Genomic DNA, 22,255 nt, shown 5'->3' with positions numbered 1-22,255 from the left:
AGACAAACAATTTTCTAAAGGCAATGGAACAAGTTTGTCAATTAAAGTAAAGGTATTAAAAAATGGAAAAAGTAAGTAGTTACAAAAAAAAAGAAAACAATAGCCTACTTACAAAACCTATGATGCAAGCTCTCAGCATTACGTTCTGTTGAGCAATGTCAAAGCGTTGGACGGATATTTTTTTTAACAATGTCGACAGTTTTGAACTTGGTTATTAAACACCAAATATTTAATGCCTTTAGATTCAGTGTTTATAAAAAGTAACACATTATCAAAGTAGTTTTTTCAAAGCAAAACCTCAAAACTAATAATTAGGAAATCATATACGAATTTGTAATTTAATTATGAATGCCAAAACCCAGTATATTAGACACCTTTATTCTTCATATTTGCACAAAAAGATAAATATTTTTCAAAGTTACTAATATATAAATACAATCACCTCTAGAAACAAAAAAAAATGATAATAAAACACAAAAAATGTATCCGGCCAGGGGGAAAATACAGAAATTCTTAGCATTCCGTTCAGGGGAAATATTTCTGATTATAGTGGCTTCATATATCAGCTCATGGGTTGGGTACTCTTGCAATGCAAGCAAAAGTTGACGGCATATTCTTACCGAAATTGTCCCTTATTAAGTTGTTTTCCTTGTGTTTTCTATAATTATACGAACTTTCTTGTGTTCTAATAACTGCACTATCAGATCACCATAAAAAGCTGATTCTTTGGCTGAATGTTATCAATAGTTAGGCTCTTACACTTCGTTATTGACAAGGATCATTATTTACTTACCATTCATTACTATGAAGATTTTTTTTTGGCTCCAACCCCGTCATGTAGAAAAAATGTTTATGGGAAACTGATTAGGGCTGACTCAGTCACAAATTAGAACTTGTGGTGTTTTTATTAAGGATCAAAATCTATTAGCAGGCAGCCAACCAAGGGACAGCAAACATTTCTTTCATAGTTTTTCTCTATTCTGTTCTTTTTACTTGGACTGCTTTATAATTACTTTATAGTAATAAATTTTCAGGGGGGCCCAACTTTATTAAATTCGATGGCGGAGTGGGATACCTGCATTGCCAGAATTTCATGACCAGAGTTGCCAGGGATTAGCGTTCATATAGTGTTTCAGAACACTCTACTTTGGTCGAGGATATAACCCAAATTGGCCCAAGTGTGTCTTAAATAAGCCTAAAGATTACCGCTCGTGATACTAACCTTCCAGAGTAGCCTACTGTCGGTTCTTAAATGCTGTAATATCTCAATCCCTATTTATTCATGGAATTTCCAAGTGCAAATTAATTAAATGACAAAATTGCTACGCAAAAATAAATCGAACTGTCAAACTAAAGAATAAATTAAATAAAATTGAATAAATAAAAAGCAAATAGCAGTAAAAAAAAATTATGAAGTAACGAAACGAACATGAATATTTACCAAGTCAAGATGTTGATTTTTGAATCTGGCAAAAAATTAACACTCGTCTCTAAAATTTTCGTAAAATTTTAGAGACGAGTTCCTACTACTGCCACTACTACTATGATACTAGTACAATTAAGGTTACGCGGATGAAGGTGAAAATTTGACAGAATATTGAGGGGGAATTTGAACTAAATCAAAACACACTATGCACATGCAGATTGTCAAAAGTTCATATCTCAAGAATTGATTTGGGTATTAAGTTGAAACTTCAGAAGAATACTTAAAGGGGAAGATCAAAAGCGCACATCAATAATATTTTTGGAACAGCTTAAGGTGTCAAGGTGAAACTTCCGGGACACCATGAAACCATTGTTGAACTGACCAACAGGCACTATGCACATGCTACTACCGCTACTAATACTGCTGCTACTACTACTACTAATACAAAACTAACACTGCAACTACTTCTACTACCACTGAAACTACTGTGATAATACCACTATTAAGGCTAGGTCTATGAAGGTAAAATTTGAGATAATATTCATGACAAATTCAAACTGAAAAAAGACACTATGCATTTAGACTGCCAAAATAGCATATCTTAAGAGCTGATTTGTGTATTAAATTGGAACTCTCAGAGAACATTTAAAGGGGAAGATCAATTGACCGAAAGGCAATATGTGCACACTACTACTAATACTACTACTACTGTAACATTTACTACTTCTACTAATACTATTGCTCCAACTAGTACTTTGATACAGCCATTTTGTTCAGCATAGTAGAATGCTCCAGCAACTAGGCCTTTAGGGATATTGGGCATGTCCACCCCCCACAATTATGCATTTAAACCATTATACTTAAAAAATAAATTTTGCTTTAAACTACATTAAAAGGCACTGTTTTTTTGGTTGCTAATACGACACCTCAGCATTAAATTGAGAACGACTGGGGGTAGTAAGTTGAAACTTTTGGGGCTACCATTATTACGACTTCTACACTTACAATTTGAATAAATAAAAAGAGTGTAAGTGTATCCAGGTTGTCAAAGAGCATAGATATAATCTTTTGGGAATGATAATAAATTTCAATTTTCAGGTCAAGTTCAGGAGTTACAAAATTAGATTAAACAATTTTAGTTTTTAAATTTTCTTAAAAAATTTTCTTAAACCCCAATTTCATGTGCTTCAAGTTCATTTTCTGATTTTTTTTTCTTTTTTTTATTTCATGAATGTTTGGATAATTTGAAAGTACTGTACGGTACTTTTATTACCGACTACTTTTGGAGCTAAGCAGTCCGAGCTTCGATAAAGTCGTTTTAATTATTTAAAAATAAAATCCCTTTGTGAATTAAACATGTCTTAAGTTTGCCAATATTCTGTGTTCTGTTTTTTTTTAAACTATGTATCACTTTGCCCTCAAAGTGGAAAATTTGGCCAAAACGCGAATTTGTGTCCCTTTTAATAATCCCATTCATGAGGATGCAACTTTTTTTATGGGGGGGGGGGGACGCACTAAATACCCATGGAAACGGAGGGTGACACCATTTTTTAGAAGGGACACAACAACAACAAAACTTAATAATTGATAACTTAAGTGAAAAGTGCCCAGAAATTTGGGAAAGTTAAAAATAGTTTAATTTTTGTTTAATTAAACGATTCCTAAAACAAAAGGGTCGTTTAATTAGAACAATAAGTGACTTTTTTTAGAGTGCCAAAAACCTGTAGCTTGAAGAGCGAGGTACTGAGGAGGGGGGGGGGCAACCACCCTCACATACGTAATAGTTTCTGTTCGTTTTAAGTTTCAATGTTGCTCCTTACTTTCAGTTGAAAACAATTGTTTTGTTTTCTTTATTTAATGAAGCTTAGAGACAAACAATTTTCTAAAGGCAATGGAACAAGTTTGTCAATTAAAGTAAAAGTATTAAAAAATGGAAAAAGTAAGTAGTTACAAAAAAAAAGAAAACAATAGCCTACTTACAAAACCTATGATGCAAGCTCTCAGCATTAAGTTCTGTTGAGCAATGCCGAAGCGTTGGACGGATATTTTTTTTAACAATATCGACAGTTTTGAACTTGGTTATAAAACACCAAAATATTTAATTACTTTAGATTCAGTGTTTATAAAAAGTAACGCATTATCAAAGTAGTTTGTTCAAAGTAAAACCTCAAAACTAAGAATTAGGAAATCATATACGAATTTGTAATTTAATTATGAATGCCAAAACCCAGTATATTAGACACCTTTATGCTTCATATTTGCACAAAAAGATAAATCTTTTTCAAAGTTACTAATAGATAAATACAATCACTTCTAGAAACAAAAAAAAAATTATAGTAAAACACAAAAAATGTATCCGGCCAGGGGGAAAATACAGAAATTCTTAGCATTCCGTTCACGGGAAATATTTCTGATTATAGTGGCTTCATATATCAGCTCATGGGTACTCTTTCAAAGCAAGCAAAAGTTGACGGCATATTCTTACCGAAATCGTCCCTTATTAAGTTGTTTTCCTTGTGTTTTCTATAATTATACGAACTTTCTTGTGTTTTAATAACTGCACTATCAGATCACCATAAAAAGCTGATTCTTTGGCTGAATGTTATCAATAGTTAGGCTCTTATACTTTCATTATTGACAAGGATCGTTATTTACTTACCATTCATTACTATGAAGATTTTTTTTGGCTCCAACCACATCATGTAGAAAAAATGTTTGTGGAAAACTGGTTAGGGGTTACTCAGTCACAAATTAGAACTTATATTGTCTTTATTAAGGGTCACCTATTAGCAGGCAGCCAACAATGGGGCAACAAACGTTTTTTCCATAGTTTTTCCCTATTCTGCTTTCTTTCCTTTGATTTCCTTATAATTACTTTATAGTCCCAAATTTCCAGGGGGGCCCAACTTTATTAAATTCGATGGCGGAGTGGGATACCTGCATTGCCAGAATTGCATGACCAGAGTTGCCAGGGATTAGCGTTCATATAGTGTTTCAGAACACTCTACTTTGGTCGAGGATATAACCCAAATTGGCCCAAGTGTGTCTTAAATAAGCCTAAAGATTACCGCTCGTGATACTAACCTTCCAGAGTAGCCTACTGTCGGTTCTTAAATGCTGTAATATCTCAATCCCTATTTATTCATGGAATTTCCAAGTGCAAATTAATTAAATGACAAAATTGCTACGCAAAATAAATCGAACTGTCAAACTAAAGAATAAATTAAATAAAATTGAATAAATAAAAAGCAAATAGCAGTAAAAAATAAAATATGAAGTAACGAAACGAACATGAATATTTACCAAGTCAAGATGTTGATTTTTGAATCTGGCAAAAAATTAACACTCGTCTCTAAAATTTTCGTAAAATTTTAGAGACGAGTTCCTACTACTGCCACTACTACTATGATACTAGTACAATTAAGGTTCCGCGTATGAAGGTGAAAATTTGACAGAATATTGAGGGGGAATTTGAACTAAATCAAAACACACTATGCACATGCAGATTGTCAAGAGTTCATATCTCAAGAATTGATTTGGGTATTAAGTTGAAACTTCAGAAGAATACTTAAAGGGGAAGATCAAAAGCGCACATCAATAATATTTTTGGAACAGCTTAAGGTGTCAAGGTGAAACTTCCGGGACACCATGAAACCATTGTTGAACTGACCAACAGGCACTATGCACATGCTACTACCGCTACTAATACTGCTGCTACTACTACTACTAATACAAAACTAACACTGCAAGTACTTCTACTACCACTGAAACTACTGTGATAATACCACTATTAAGGCTAGGTCTATGAAGGTAAAATTTGAGATAATATTCATGACAAATTCAAACTGAAAAAAGACACTATGCATTTAGACTGCCAAAAGTGTATCCAGGTTGTCAAAGAGCATAGATATAATCTTTTGGGAATGATAATAAATTTCAATTTTCAGGTCAAGTTCAGGAGTTACAAAATTAGATTAAAAAATTTTAGTTTTTAAATTTTCTTAAAAATTTTTCTTAAATCCCAATTTCATGTGCTTCAAGTTCATTTTCTGATTTTTTTTTCCTTTTTTGTATTTCATGAATGTTTGGATAATTTGAAAGTACTGTACGGTACTTTTATTACCGACTACTTTTGGAGCTAAGCAGTCCGAGCTTCGATAAAGTCGTTTTAATTATTTAAAAAAAAAATACCTTGTGTATTAAAAAAGTATTAATTTTTCCCATATTCTGTGGTCTGTTTTTTTTTAAACTATGTATCACTTTGCCCTCAAAGTGGAAAATTTGGCCAAAACGCGAATTTGTGTCACTTTTAATAATCCCATTCATGAGGATGCAACTTTTTTATGGGGGGGGGGACGCGCTAAATACCCATGGAAACGGAGGGTGACACCATTTTTTTAGAAGGGACACAACAACAACAAAACTTAATAATTGATAACTTAAGTAAAAAGTGCCCAGAAATTTGGGAAAGTTAAAAATAGTTTAATTTTTGTTTAATTAAACGATTCCTAAAACACAAGGGTCGTTTAATTAGAACAATAAGTAACTTTTTTTAAAGTGCCAAAAAACTGTAGCTTGAAGAGTGAGGTGTTGAGGAGGGGGGGGGGCAACCACCCTCACATACGTAATAATTTCTGTTCGTTTTTAAGTTTTAATGTTGCTCCTTACGTTCAGTTGAAAAAACTTGTTTTATTTTCTTTATTTAATGAAGCTTAGAGACAAACAATTTTCTAAAGGCAATGGAACAAGTTTGTCAATTAAAGTAAAAGTATTAAAAAATGGAAAAAGTAAGTAGTTACAAAAAAAAAGAAAACAATAGCCTACTTACAAAACCTATGATGCAAGCTCTCAGCATTACGTTCTGTTGAGCAATGTCAAAGCGTTGGACGGATATTTTTTTTAGCAATATCGACAGTTTTGAACTTGGTTATCAAACACCAATATATTTAATGCCTTTAGATTCAGTGTTTATAAAAAGTAACACATTATCAAAGTAGTTTTTTCAAAGCAAAACCTCAAAACTAAGAATAAGGAAATCAAATACAAATTTGTAATTTAATTATGAATGCCAAAACCCAGTATATTAGACACCTTTATGCTTCATATTTGCACAAAAAGATAAATCTTTTTCAAAGTTACTAATAGATAAATACAATCACTTCTAGAAAAAAAAAACTGATAGTAAAACACAAAAAATGTATCCGGCCAGGGGGAAAATACAGAAATTCTTAGCATTCCGTTCACGGGAAATATTTCTGATTATAGTGGCTTCATATATCAGCTCATGGGTACTCTTTCAAAGCAAGCAAAAGTTGACGGCATATTCTTACCGAAATCGTCCCTTATTAAGTTGTTTTCCTTGTGTTTTCTATAATTATACGAACTTTCTTGTGTTTTAATAACTGCACTATCAGATCACCATAAAAAGCTGATTCTTTGGATGAATGTTATCAATAGTTAGGCTCTTATACTTTCATTATTGACAAGTATCGTTATTTACTTACCATTCATTACTATGAAGATTTTTTTTTGGCTCCAACCCCGTCATGTAGAAAAAATGTTTGTGGAAAACTGGTTAGGGGTTACTCAGTTACAAATTAGAACTTATATTTTCCTTATTATGGGTCAAAATCTATTGGCAGGCAGCCAACAATCGGGCAACACACGTTTTGTCCATTGTTTTTTCCCTATTCTGCTTTCTTTCCTTTGATTTCCTTATAATTACTTTATAGTCACAAATTTCCAGGGAGGCCCAACTTTATTAAATTCGATGGCGGAGTGGGATACCTGCATTGCCAGAATTTCATGACCAGAGTTGCCAGGGATTAGCGTTCATATAGTGTTTCAGAACACTCTACTTTGGTCGAGGATATAACCCAAATTGGCCCAAGTGTGTCTTAAATAAGCCTAAAGATTACCGCTCGTGATACTAACCTTCCAGAGTAGCCTACTGTCGGTTCTTAAATGCTGTAATATCTCAATCCCTATTTATTCATGGAATTTCCAAGTGCAAATTAATTAAATGACAAAATTGCTACGCAAAAATAAATCGAACTGTCAAACTAAAGAATAAATTAAATAAAATTGAATAAATAAAAAGCAAATAGCAGTAAAAAATAAAATATGAAGTAACGAAACGAACATGAATATTTACCAAGTCAAGATGTTGATTTTTGAATCTGGCAAAAAATTAACACTCGTCTCTAAAATTTTCTTAAAATTTTAGAGACGAGTTCCTACTACTACCACTACAAGTATGATACTAGTACAATTAAGGCTACGCGTATGAAGGTGAGACTTTGACAGAATATTGAGGGGGAATTCGAACTAAATCAAAGCACACTAAGCACATGCAGATTGTCAAGAGTTCATATCTCAAGAATTGATTTGGGTATTAAGTTGAAACTTCAGAAGAATACTTAAAGGGGAAGATCAAAAGCGCACATCAATAATATTTTTGGAACAGCTTAAGGTGTCAAGGTGAAACTTCCGGGACACCATGAAACCATTGTTGAACTGACCAACAGGCACTATGCACATGCTACTACCGCTACTAATACTGCTGCTACTACTACTACTAATACAAAACTAACACTGCAACTACTTCTACTACCACTGAAACTACTGTGATAATACCACTATTAAGGCTAGGTCTATGAAGGTAAAATTTGAGATAATATTCATGACAAATTCAAACTGAAAAAAGACACTATGCATTTAGACTGCCAAAAATAGCATATCTTAAGAGCTGATTTGTGTATTAAATTGGAACTCTCAGAGAACATTTAAAGGGGAAGATCAATTGACCGAAAGGCAATATGTGCACACTACTTCTAATACTACTACTACTGTAACATTTACTACTTCTACTAATACTATTGCTCCAACTAGTACTTTGATACAGCCATTTTGTTCAGCATAGTAGAATGCTCCAGCAACTAGGCCTTTAGGGATATTGGGCATGTCCACCCCCCAAAATTATGCAATTTAACCATTATACTTTAAAACTAAATTTTGCTTTAAACTACATTAAAAGGCACTTTTTTTATGGTTGCTAATAAGACCCCACAGCATTAAATTGAGAACGACTGGGGGTATTAAGTTGAAACTTTTGGGGCTACCATTATTACGACTTCTACACTTACAATTTAAATAAATAAAAAGAGTGTAAGTGTATCCAGGTTGTCAAAGAGCATAGATATAATCTTTTGGGAATGATAATAAATTTCAATTTTCAGGTCAAGTTCAGGAGTTACAAAATTAGATTAAACAATTTTAGTTTTTAAATTTTCTTAAAAAATTTTCTTAAACCCCAATTTCATGTGCTTCAAGTTCATTTTCTGATTTTTTTTTTCTTTTTTTTATTTCATGAATGTTTGGATAATTTGAAAGTACTGTACGGTACTTTTATTACCGACTACTTTTGGAGCTAAGCAGTCCGAGCTTCGATAAAGTCGTTTTAAATATTTAAAAATAAAATCCCTTGTGAATTAAGCATTTCTTAAGTTTGCCAATATTCTGTGTTCTGTTTTTTGTTTAAACTATGTATCACTTTGCCCTCAAAGTGGAAAATTTAGCCAAAACGCGAATTTGTGTCCCTTTTAATAATCCTATTCATGAGGATGCAACTTTTTTTATGGGGGGGGGGACAAGCTAAATACCCATGGAAACGGAGGGTGACACCATTTTTTAGAAGAGACACAACAACAACAAAACTTAATAATTGATAACTTAAGTAAAAAGTGCCCAGAAATTTGGGAAAGTTTGGGATTTCGAGGAGGGATTGGGCCACTAGGTCCTCTTGGGTACATCCCTAATTGCACCATTGCTGTCGTTTTGGATCAATGTATCGCATTAGCAGGGGGGAGGGGGTTATTCCCAAAACCTCCCACCCGGAATAATTTCTTGGAAACTGAACTATTCCATGTTTGGGACAAGAAGACATAATTTTAATAGTCCCCTTCCTGAACGAAACTTTTGGACTTGACCATGATTGTCTGCATGCTTTTTATGTTACTTGCCTTTCTTTGCATTTGACATCCCGCTTCCCTCTATCCATGGGCGTAGGGAGGGGGGCAGAGGGGTAGCTGCCCCCCCTAGACCTTCAAATTAAACATTAGATATGGCTGAAAAAGCAGATGGTTTGGAAAAAGCAGTTGATAAAACTCCATCACACTATCAACTGCCCCCCCCCTAGACAATATGCTGCCTAATGCTGCCTACGTCCATGCCTCTCTCCCCAAAAACAATGCTGCAGATAGTTGAATCTAAAATTAATCTGAAGTTGAATCTAAAATTAGGGAATAAAATTAAATAAAAGTCAATAAGAGTATTAGAGAGCTAAGAGTATTACGTAACTATATTATATTGAGAAACCTTGGATGATTGGGATTTATGCTTTAAAAATCTGCTTCATTTCATAGAAATAATAGAAAATATTATTTAAAATTCAACCAGGAGAAATATTTAACAAATAAAAGACTTAAAAGTTTAAAGTTTTTATAATCATAAGAAGTCTAACACAATATTATGGACTTTGATAGGTTTGATAGTCAACTCCCACTTTCATTTCTTCCTTCCCTCGTAGAAGAAAGGATGTTCTCTTTATTTTTTCCTTCCTTTATCTCTTAGATTTTGTTTGACCTAAATTTAGGTTTTAGTTTCTTTCTTTTCTTTATTTTTTTCTCTATTTTTACTTTTATAACTTTAATAAATCAAATAATATTAACATTTTGATTAACAAATATCAGTATAAGTATATTAAACTGACAATGCTCATTCCATTTGTATTTTTTTCCAGTTAAGTGCAAATTATGTTCTGGCCTTGGTAAGGCTTAGGGGTTTTGAGCCCTACACATGTTAGTTTCTGTTCGTTTTGAGTTTGACTCGGTTATTTATTGTAATTTCTGTTCGTTTTGGGTTTCATTTACTTTACGATGCTGATTTGTGGTAGTTTCACGCTTGGTAGATTATTTTATTTTATTTTTGCTCATTTTTGGTTTAATGGAGTTCTTTACTTTTCTATGAAAAACTTATTTTGTGGAAAAAGTTTTTTTTAATTAATTCTGTTAATAGGCAGCGTGGTGGCGGAGTGCACCAGGCACTTTGACGATAAACCACATCAGTCCTGTTTTTCTTAAGAAAAAAAAATACTCAGTGGTATTTATTGCGCCCCCTGGCATTGTGCACCCCTAGGCTCGGACTTACTGGGCCTATGTAAAAGTTGGGGCCAGCCATCGCTCATGGGACTTCTAACGATAAGAGGGTTTTTTAATCATTGGTCCAGAAATTACTTTACTTTTCTTTGAAAAAACTTATTTTGTGGAAAAAGTTTTTTTTAATTAATTTCTGTTCATTTTATATTGACATAGTTATTTCAGGGAAAGAGAAAATAATAGTTTAAATCTTTTCTTTTTCTTAAGACTTTATAGTTTGGCCTGCTATTTGTATGCTGGAGAAAATTTTTCAGCAATTTTTAACAACATACACCCTTTTAAAAATCTGGACACAAATAGTAGTGTTTAATTCAGTTTCATACCTCCTCTAGTTGACCTGAAATAGTAAAATTGATACCATTAACAAAAAAATCTGTTTACTTTCTTTGATAGCTTGCATACACTAAAGCTATTTTGATTTGGTTAAATTTTAAAAGCAGAAGTAGCCCCGAAAGTTTGAATATAATACCCTCAGTCGTTCTTGGGAAACTGCTGAGATGCCTTATTGAGAATGAGCATTAACACAGTGCATTTTGATTTAATCTTAACTTACAACCTTTACCCTGGGGACTCTGGGGGGGGGGGGGGTTGTCATCCTTAAACACATAATTTCCAGAACTTTCAACTACGTTGAACAAAATGGCTATCTCTAAACTTTGATTTAATGTGTTTGGGGAAATGGTGGGCGTGAAAGGGGGTCAATTAATCTCCACTCACTTTCGACTATTAAAAAGGGCCATTTCAATTTCCAAACAAATAAGCCCTTTTTGAAATTTTTGCAACAGCTTTCTATATTAGCCTTATATGCCCCCAGGGCATAACGTACAACCCTCGAACTGAGGGTTCTGAGGGGGTTATCATCCTAAAAAACCTAATTTCCAGAACTTTCGACTACGTTGAACAAAATGTATATCTCAAAATTTTGAGGGGATGTGTTTGGGGAAATGGTGAGCGTTAGAGGGGGTTAGTTGCCCTTCAATCACTTTCGACTATTAAAAGGGCACTAGCCCTTTCAATTTTTAAACGAATGAGGCATTTTTGATGTTTTTACAACACCGCTTTCTATAAAAACCTGACATGCTCCCAGGGCATAACTTACAACCCTTGCCCTGAGGGTTGTGGGGGGGATGGGTTGTCATCCTTAAAGACCTAATTTCAAAAACTTCCGACGATTAAAAAGAGTACTAGCCCTTTGAATTTCCAATCGAATGAGCCCTTTTTCAAGTTTCTACGACAAAGATTTCAATAAAAACCTTATATGCTCCCAGGGCATAACTTATAACCGTTGCCCTGAAGACTCTGAGGGGAGTGTCCTACTTAAAGGTATAATTTCCTGAACTTTAAACTGCGTGGAACAAAATGACTATCTACAAATTTTCATTGGATATGTTTGGGGAAATGGTGGGCGTGGAAAGGGTATTAGTTGCCGTCCAATCACTTTCGAATATTAAAAAGGACACTAGCCATTTCAATTTCTAGTCGAATGAGCCCTTTTTGAAATTTCTACGACAACGCGTTCTATAAAAACCTTATATGCCCCCAGGGCATAACTCACAACCCTTTACCTGAGAGCTGTGGGGGAGTTTCCTCCTCAAAAATGTAATGGACAGGGTGTTAGTTGCCTTCCAATCACTTTCGACTATTAAAAAGGACACTAGCCATTTCAATTTCCAATCGAATGAGCCCTTTTTGAAGTTTCTACGACAACGCTTTCTATTAAAAACCTTATATACCCCCAGGGCATAACTTACAACCCTTTACCAGAGGGCTGTGGGGGAGTGTCCTCCTCAAAAACATAATTTCTATCTGGAAATCAACCACGCTGAACAAAATGGCTATCTAAAACTTTTGATTGGATGTGTTTGGGGAAAAGGTGGGTGAGAGAGGAGGTTTAGTTGCCCTTAAATCAATTTCTACTATTAAAAAGGGCACTAAACCTTTGAATTTCCAATCGAATGAGCCATTTTCCAACTTTCTACGACAAAGATTTCAATTAAAACTTATATGCCCTCAGGGCATAATTTATAACCCTTGCCCTGAAGACTTTGGGGGGAGTGTCCTGCTCAAAGATATAATTTCCTGAACTTTAAACTGGACGGAACAAAATGGCTATCTCAAAATTTGGATTGGATTTGTTTGAGGAAATGGTGGGCGTGGAAGGGGTGTTAGTAGAAAGGCCTTATTGACTTCGGGACGAACACATGTCCTGCCATCTATAATTTAGTCTAACTCCGTACGAACACCATATATGGGCATAGACTCCCTAGGGAGAACACCTCTGCTGTCAGTCCGACGGGGACTCCATATATGGGCATGGTATCCCCAGGGAGAACACATTTCCGAGAAATTGATTGCGTAACCTAGCCTAACCTCATGACCACGTGACGGGGGGCACCATATATGGGTATAGAGTCCCTAGGGGAAATGGATTTCTGAGAAATTGATTGCATAATCGATTGGGAATTTTATTGATCTAGGACTCATGACGGGGTTCCATTTACGGGCATTGAATACTGAACGAAGACCATGCTATCATCTACAATTGACTCTAACACCTAACGAGACTCATTAACGTCTGACAGATGATGTCAAGGTTGATTGTTTCCGGGCGAAGTTCATTAACGTCTGACAGATGATGTCAAGGTTGATTGTTTCCGGGCGAAGTTTATTAACGTCTGACAGATGATGTCAAGGTTGATTGTTTCCAGGCGAAGTTCATTAACGTCTGACAGATGATGTCAAGGTTGATTGTTTCCGGGCGAAGTTCATTAATGTCTGACAGATGATGTCAAGGTTGATTGATTTGTTGGTGTTCATCCAGGAGAATTGTTTCCGGGCGAATGTTTTGATCTTAGAGATGAAGAGATTAACGCGGGAAAGGATTCCCTAGGAATTTCAAATGTGATAGCACGGGGATGTCAAACCGAAAGGAACTCGCCTAAATTACGTTTAGAGATTATTTGGACGAAACTATTCTAGACATTTTAGGAATTGTTTGGGTCAAAATGTTTAAGGCATTTTAGGAACTTATTTAGATGAACTAGTTTGAGGCATTTTAGAAGAAGACTTGTGACACAAAAGAGCCCCATCCCCCCAACTTTTGGCTCCCCCTCAAATATATTTTTCAGAACAAGTTCTTTATGTAATGTCCTTCCTAAACCCATTTTACAAGTTGAAGTACCCATCCTTTTCACCCACAACTTTACTTTACAGCTTTTGGGCCCCAAGTCCCACCCATATCCCTCAACCCTATCCCTCCACCCTCCCTCCAACCCCTCCACCTCCTCCCTCCCACCAAACCCCCACAAACTTTTTTTAGTTTTTTTTTCTTTTTGAGTTTTTTTTTATTTTTATTTTTTTTTAGTTTTTTTTAAATTTTTTTTACATCTCATAGAATGTCTTGAAACACTTAAAACACAAAAAATTCATATTTATGAATTATGAATATATTTATGAATGGATGATATAGATATGTGTGTCGCAACTTTTACTATTAGAAAAATAATGTTTGTAGTGACCAATTTTTTTTTTTTTAACTTTTTTTTACATCTTAGAATGTCTTGAAACACACTTAAAACACAAAAATTCATATTTAATATTTTCCAACTTCAAAATGGCGATGATATAGATATGTGTGTCGCAACTTTTACTATTAGAAAAATAATGTTTGTAGTGACCAATTTTTTTTTTTTAACTTTTTTTTTACATCTTCGAATGTCATGAAACACACTTAAAACACAAGTGTTTTAAGCCTACGTACAACCTAACTTTATTTAATGTTTTCAAAGTCATTTCAGAGCAAGTTCCTTTCTTAATGTCGCTCCTAAACCCATTTTACAAGTTGAAGTAGCCATCCTTTTCACCCACAACTTTACTTTACAGCTTTTTGGATACCTCAACACCAAGCAATACTTTCAAAAGGCATTTCAGAGCAAGTTCTTTTCTTAATGCCCCTCTTAAACCCATTTTACAACTTGAAGTACCCATCCTTTTCACCCACAACTTTACTTTACAGGTTTTTGGATATCTCAACACCAAGCGATACTTTTCAAAAGGCATTTCAGAGCAAGTTCTTTACGTAATGTCTTTCCTAAACCCATTTTACAAGTTAAAGTACCCATCCTTTTCACCCACAACTTTACTTTACAGCTTTTTTGATACCTCAACATCAAGAAATACTTTCAAAAGGCATTTCAGAGCAAGTTCTTTTCTTAATGTCCCTCCTAAACCCATTTTACAACTTGAAGTAGCCATCCTTTTCACCCACAACTTTACTTTACAGCTTTTTGGATATCTCAACACCAAGCAATACTTTTCAAAAGGCATTTCAGAGCAAGTTCTTTTCATAATGTCACTCCTAAACCCATTTTACAAGTTGAAGCATCCATCCTTTTCACCCACAACTTTACTTTACAGCTTTTCGGATATCTCAACACCAAGCAATAATTTTCAAAGGCATTTCAGAGCAGGTTTATTTCTTAATGTCCCTCCTAAACCAATTTTACAAGTTGAAGTACCCATCCTTTTCACCCACAACTTTACTTTACAGCTTTTTGGATACCTCAACACCAAGCAATACTTTCAAAAGGCATTTCAGAGCAAGTTCTTTTCTTAATGCCCCACCTAAACCCATTTTACAACTTGAAGTAGCCATCCTTTTCACCCACAACTTTACTTTACAGCTTTTAGGATACCTCAACACCAAACAATACTTTTTTTACATCAGAATGTCATGAAACACTCAAAACACAAAAAATCATATTTAATATTTTCCAACTTCAAAATGGTCACACACACAAAAACTTACACACACACAAAAAATAACACACACACAAAAAAACAAACACACACAAAAAAAATTAAACACACACAAAAAAAATTACACAAACAAAAAAAATAACACGCACATACACAAACACTTAAACAAACACAAAAAATTACACACACACACAAAAAATTACACACACAAAAAAAACTAAAACACACACAAAAAAATACACACACAAAAAAAATTAAAAACACAAAAAAAAAAACAAAAAAACACAAAAAATAACACAAACACAAAAAATTACAAACACACACAAAAAAACTAACACACACACAAAAACTTACAAAAACACAAAAACTTACACACACAAACAAAAAAATTTCACACACACAAAAACTTACACACACACAAAAACTTACACACACACACACACACAAAAACTTACACAAAAACTTACACACACACAAAAAACTTACACACACAAAAACTTACACACACACAAAAACTTACACACGCATAAAAACTTACACACACACAAAAACTTACACACACACAAAAAAACTTACACACACACACAAACTTACACACACACAAAAAAACTTACACACACACACAAAAACTTACACACACAAAAAAAATTACACACACACAAAAAACTTACACACACACACAAAACTTACACAAACAAAAAAACTTGCACACACAAATAAAATTACACACACACACAAAAAATTACACACACACACACACACAAAAAAACTTACACACACACACACAAAAACTTACACACAAACACAAAATTAGACATACAAACAAACTTAAACACACACAAAAAAAAACTTACACACAAAAAAAAACTTAAAAAAACAACAAATCTTACACACACACACAAAAACTTACACACACACACAAAAAATTACACACACACAAAAACTTACACACACACACAAAAACTTACACACACATAAGAACTTACACACAAATACAAAAACATACACACACACCAAAACTTAAACACAAACAAAAAATTAAACAAAAACACAAAAAAATTACACACAAAAAAACTTACACATACACAAAAAAAGACAAAAAAACAAAAAAAATAAAAAACAAACACTAAAACTTACACACACACACAAAAAACTAAAACAGACAAACAAAATAACACACACACAAAATCTAACACACACACACACACAAAAAATTACACAAAAACTTACACACACACAAAAAAATAACACACACAAAAACTAACACACACACAGATACTTACACACACACGAAAACTAACACACACACAAACACTTAAACACACAAACAAAAAATTACACACACCCACAAACTTACACCCACACAAAAAAACTTAAACACGCACACAAAAACTTACACGCACACAAAAACTTACACACACACACAAAAATTACACACACACAAAAAACTTACACACACAAAAAAAATTACACACACACACAAAAATATACACACACACACAAAAAATTACACACACACACACAAAAACATACACACACACACAAAAACTTACACACAAAAACAAACTTAGACAAACACAAAAACTTACACACACACAAAAACTTACACACACAAAAAAACTTACACGCACACACAAAAACTTACACACACAACCACACACAAAAACTTACATCCACACACAAACAAAATAACACACACACAAAAAAACAAACACACACACACAAAAATACACACAAACAAAAAAATAAACACAAAAACAAAAACTTAAACACACAAAAAAAAATAAACACACAAAAAAAATTAAAAACACAAAAAAAAAACAAACACAAAAAAAAACTTACACATACACACAAACTTACACACAAACAAAAAAACTTACACATACACAAAAAAACTTACATACACACACAAAAACTTACAAACACACAAAAACTTACACACACACACAAAAAACTGACACACACACAAAAACTTAGACACACACACAAAAACTTACACACACACACAAACTTACACACACAAAAGACCTTACACACACAAAGAAAAACTTACACACACAAACATAAAATTACACACACAAAAAAACTTACACACACACACACAAAAACTTACACACACAAAAAAACTTAAACACAAACAAAAAAACTTACACATACAAAAAAAACTTACACAAATAAAAAAAATTACACACATATAAAAACTTACAGACACGCAAACAATTACAAAAACACAAAAACAAAAAAAAACACAAAAAATTAAAAACACACACAAAAAAATAAACAAACACACAAAAATACACACACACACAAAAAATGAAACACACACAAAAACTTACACACACACAAAAAAACTAACATACACACAAAAACTAAAACACACACAAAAACTTAAACACACACAAAAACTAAAACACACAAAAAAAATAACACAAAAATAGAAACTTAAACACACAAAAAAAATTACACAAACAAAAAAACTTAAACACACACAAAAAAATACACACACACAAAAAAATTCAGAAAAACACACAAAATTACACACACACACAAAACTACACACACACACAAACTAAAACACACACAAACACTAACACACACACAAAAACTTACACACGCACAAAAAATTACACAAACACAAAAACTTAAACACACACAAAAACTTACACACACACAAAAACTTACACACACACAAAAACTTACACACACACAAAAAAAACTTAAACACACACAAAAAATAACACAAAAAAAAAAAATTACACACAAAAACAAAAAATAAAACACAAAAAAAAACTCAAACACACACAAAAACTTACAAACACACAAAAACTTAAACAAAAACACAAAATAACACACACACACAATAACTTAAACACAAATAAAAACACACACACATAAAAACTTAAACACACAGACACAAACTAACAGACACACAAAAACTTACACAAACACAAAAAACTTACACACACACACACAAACTTACACACACACACACAAACTTACACACACACACAAACATACACACACACACACAAAAACTTACACACACACAAAAACTTACACACACACAAAAAAACTTACACACACACAAAAACTTAAACACACACAAAAAATTACAAACACACAAAAAAAACTTACACACACAAAAACTTACACATACACAAAAACTTACACACACACACACAAACTTACACACACACAAAAAAACTTACACACACACACAAAAACTTACACACACACAGAAACTTACATACACACACAAAAAAAATTGACACACACACAAAAACTTAGACACACACACAAAAAATTACACACACATAAAAACTTACACACAAATAAAAACTTACACACACACAAAAACTTACACACACAAAAAAAAACTTACACACACACAAAAAATTACACACACACACAAAAACTTACACACACAAAAAAACTTAGACACAAACAAAAAAAGTTACAAATACAAAAAAAACTTAAAAAAACACAAAAATTTACACACACAAAAAAACTTACCCACACACAAAAACTTACACACACACAAAAACTTACACACACACAAAAACTTACACACACACAAAAAAACTAACAGAAACACAAAAAATAAAAAAAACACACACAAAAAAAGAAACACACACAAAAAAACTTACAGACAAAAAAAAAATTACACACACACACAAAAAATTACACACACACAAAAACTAACACATACAAACAAGAACTTACACACACACATAAAAAATTACAAATACACAAAAACTTACACACACAAAAAAAATGAAAAAAACAAACAAAAAAATAAAAAAAAACAAAAAAAATAACACACAAAAAAAATTACACACACACACACAAAAACAAACACACACATAAAAAATTACACACACACACACACAAAAAAATACACACACAAAAAACTTACACACACACAAAAACTAACACACACACACAAACTTACACACACACAAAAACTAACACACACAAAAAAACTAACACACACACAAAAACTTAAACACATACAAAGACTTACACACACACACAAAAACTTACACACACAAAAAAACTTACACATACAAAAAAACTTAAACACACAGAAAAACTTAAAAACACTCAAAAATTTACACACAAACAAACAAACTTACACACACAAAAAAAACTTACACACACAAAAAAACTTACCCACACACAAAAAACATAAACACACACAAAAACATACACACACACACACAAAATCTTACACAAAAACTTACACACACACAAAAAACTTACACACACAAAAACTTACACACACACAGAAACTTACACACACACAAAAACTTACACACACACAAAAACTTACACACACACAAAAAAACTTACACACACACACAAACTTACACACACACAAAAAAACTAACACACACACACAAAAACTTACACACACACACAAAAACTTACACACACACACAAAACTTACACACACACAAAAACTCACACACACAAAAACAATTACACACACACACAAAAAATAACACCCACACACAAAAACTTACACACACACACACACAAAAAAACTTACACACACACACACACAAAAACTTACACACACACAAAAACTTACACATACACAAAAACTTACACACACACACACAAACTTACACACACAAAAAAACTTACACACACAAAAAAAATAACAAACACACACAAAAACTAAAACACACACACAAAAACTTACACACACACAAAAACTTACACACACACACAAAAACTTACACACACATAAGAACTTACACACACATACAAAAACTTACACACACACAAAAACTTACACACACACAAAAACTTACACACATACACAAAAAACTTACACACACAAAAAATTACACATACACACAAACTTACACACACAAAAAAAAACTTACACACAAACACAAAAAATAACACACACACAAAAAAAACTAACAAAAACACAAAAACTTACACACACAAACAAACTTACAAACACACACACAAAAACTTACACACACACAAAAAACTTACACACACAAAAACATACACGCACACAGAAACTTAAACACACACGAAAACTTACACACACAAAAACTTACACACACACAAAACAAATTACACAAACAAAAAAACTTACACGCACACAAAAAAACTTACACACGCAAAAAAAATCTTACACACACACAAAAACTTACACACACACACACACAAAAAATAACAAACACAAAAAAAACACACACACACACAAAAACTTACACACACACACAAAAATTAACACACACACACAAAAACACACACACACACACACAAAAATTACACACACACACAAAAACTTACACAGACACAAAAACTTAGACAAACACAAAAACTTACACACACATAAAAACTCACACACACATAAAAACTTACACACACACAAAAACTTACACATACACACAAAAAAACTTACACAACCAAAAAAACTTACACACACACACACAAAAACTTACACACACAAAAAACTTACACACACACACAAAAACTTACACACACAAAAAAAACTTACACACACACAAAAAATTACACACACACAAAAACTTACACACACACAAAAAATTACACAAGCACACAAACTGACACACACACAAAAACTAACACACACACAAAAAAACTTACACACACACAAAAACTTACATACACACAAAAAAAATGACACACACACAAAAAAACTTACACACACAAAAAAACTTAAACACACACACAAAAACTTACACACACACAAAAACTTACACACACACACAAAAACTTACAAACACACATAAAAAATTACACACAAAAAAAAACTTACAAACACAAAAACTTACACACACACAAAAACTTACACACACACAAACAAACTTACACACACACAAAAACTAACACACACAAAAACTTACACACTGACAAAAACTTACACACACACACAAAAACTTACATACACACAAAAACTTACACACAAACAAAAAATTACACACAAATAAAAACTTACACACACATAAAACCTTACAAACACATAAAAAATTACACACACAAAAAACATAACACACAAAAAAAAAATTAAACACACACAAAAACTAACACACATACACAAAAACTCACAAACACACAAAAACTTACACACACACACAAACCTACACACACACAAACTTAAACACACACAAAAAATTACACACGCAAAAAAAATAACACACACACAAAAACTTAAAGACACACAAAAACTAACACACACACACAAAAACTTACACACACACAAAAACTTACACAGAAACAAAAAAAACTTAAAAAAAAAAAAACAATTAAAAACACAAAAAAAATTACACACACACAAAAAAAATTACACACACAAAAAAACTTAATATCAAAAACAAAATTAGACACAAAAATAAACTTACACACACACACAAAAACGTACACACACACACACAAACTTACACACACACAAAAACTTACAAACACACAAAAAAAATAAAAAACACACAAAAACTTACACATACACAAAAACTTACACACACACAAAAAACTTACACACACACACAAAAACTTACACACACAAATACAAAAAATTACACACACAAAAAACTTAAACATACAGAAAAACTTACACACACACACAAAAACTTACACACACATAAAAACATACACACACAAACACACTTACGCACACACAAAAACTTACACACACACACAATAAAACTTACACACACACACAAAATCATAGACACACACACAAAAACTTACACACACATAAGAAATTACACACACATAAAAAAACTTACACACACACACAAAAAATTACAAACACAAATAAACTTACACACATACAGAAAAAACTTACACACACAAAAAAACTTAGACA

The sequence above is a fragment of the Artemia sp. Qi Xiang Cuo genome, chromosome 4, assembly GCF_049724085.1.
Source record: "Artemia sp. Qi Xiang Cuo chromosome 4, ASM4972408v1, whole genome shotgun sequence".
Classification (NCBI taxonomy): domain Eukaryota; kingdom Metazoa; phylum Arthropoda; class Branchiopoda; order Anostraca; family Artemiidae; genus Artemia; species Artemia sp. Qi Xiang Cuo.
Note: the sequence above shows the minus strand (reverse complement) of the source record.